Here is a 1,790-nt window from a genome sequence, read left to right as displayed (position 1 = left end):
GCTTGTCCAGTCATGGAACCTCATGGCTTGCCTAGTCATGGGGCCCGCGGCTTGAGTAGTTCGTGGGGTCATAATAACGATTTCAGAAAGTTAACGAATGATTTCTTAAGCAAATAGATCTTGTGAACTGGTAAGAGAGTTGATAAGTTGATTTTTCATCAATTTAATCCCGTCATATATTATAGTTTTTGAGCATATTTTAGTTAATTTGTCACTAGTTTTACGTTTATGTTAATTTATTTTGTAGCATTTGTAAAGTGGAGAAAATCAAGTGAAAAAGATAAAGAAGTCCATGAAAATCTCCATTTTGTGCGGGCTGCAGCGCATGAGAAGCAAGCTACAGCCTGAGACTTCCAGAGAGCATTCCAGAGAGCACTCAAGCTTCAGGCTGCAGCGCCCCAAAGGGCACTGCAGCGCGCCTGCCAGCCAGCCTCGCGCGCTTAGGCGCAGTTCAAGGTGCGCTTAGGTGCGCATCCCAGAATCATTGAGGCGCGCGCTGCAGCGCACGTCTATGGGCTTAGACGTGCATCCTGGAACCAATGATGCGCGCTGCAGCGTACATCCATGGGCTGCAGCGCGCCTATCTCGAATTGGAGATTTGTGCACATTCAAGAGGTGATATAAAAGGAAAATAAAGCTGCTGGAAGAGGGGACAGACACGGAGAGTGGAATTGAACCAGAGACACGGCAAGAACCCTAGAACCAAAGGGAAAGCAGCTGTAACAAAGGATTTTTCTGGAGATTTTCAAGGGGATTCAAGGCAGTTTGAAGGCTTCAGAGGAGATTATCCAACAGGAGTTTTTCATTACTTTCTCCCTTTGTATTTCTTGAATAGTTGTTTAATTTTCTGCTTGAACTATGGATCTTTGGTATTTTGTAATTGTGTATTTGATTTTGAGCATGGATAGCTAAACTCCTCACGCTAGGGGGGTTTGATCTAATTTAATGAAAGTTGTATTTTAAAAATCTGTTTGCTTATTGAATGTCTTATACTCTAATCTTTTGTGTCTTTTGTGCTTAATTTCTAATTTAATTATCTATTAAATTAGAGACCTTAGATGTATGAAATTAAATTCGGGTGAGTTAATTACATACGTTGAGAATTAAGAGACGCAACTTAAGGAGATATTGAGTCGGGAGGCTAGTATAACCTTAGGAGATCGAATATGGGCTAAACTTAATGAATGCATAATTGGTTAAATTAATAGGGATATTAGTTTAATTAATTTAGCATATTATTTCACTTAGCGCTCGGGAGAGGGAGTGAGATTATCTTAGTACTCATGATTTAAGATTAGATGTAACACATCAGTAAGTGACAGATTTAGATAAATATAGCATAATTAGGTGAAGTCAAATCCCCTCCTAGCTCATTTTATCACAGAAATCCCTTCAATCCAATTCACTTTGGCATCCATTGTTTGCATATTTTAGTTAGTTAAGTCGTTCAATTTAGTTTTAATTCCCTTATTTTATATTGTCTAGATAAAATTAGTCTAGATTTTATAGCAATACTTAGCTCTTTCCTAGTTAACAATCCCAGAGGACGATACTCGATCTTCGGATCATTATTACTTCGCGATTCGTACACTTGCGAACACACACGCTATTTTAAGTAAAAGTATTTTCGCGCATCAGTTCATCCGAAATCTATATACACACATATTTATATGTTATTATACTTGAGAAATTAATTCAACGTCATTTTGCGCGTGAATTAATAGATCGAGCTCCCTTCACGTACTCTAATAGCTAGTTAGGTCTTGTTTGACAACATTTACAATTAATTA

This window comes from Morus notabilis, unplaced genomic scaffold (genome assembly GCF_000414095.1).
Source record: "Morus notabilis unplaced genomic scaffold, ASM41409v2 Scaffold279, whole genome shotgun sequence".
Lineage (NCBI taxonomy): Eukaryota > Viridiplantae > Streptophyta > Magnoliopsida > Rosales > Moraceae > Morus > Morus notabilis.
This window is presented reverse-complemented; position numbering follows the sequence as displayed.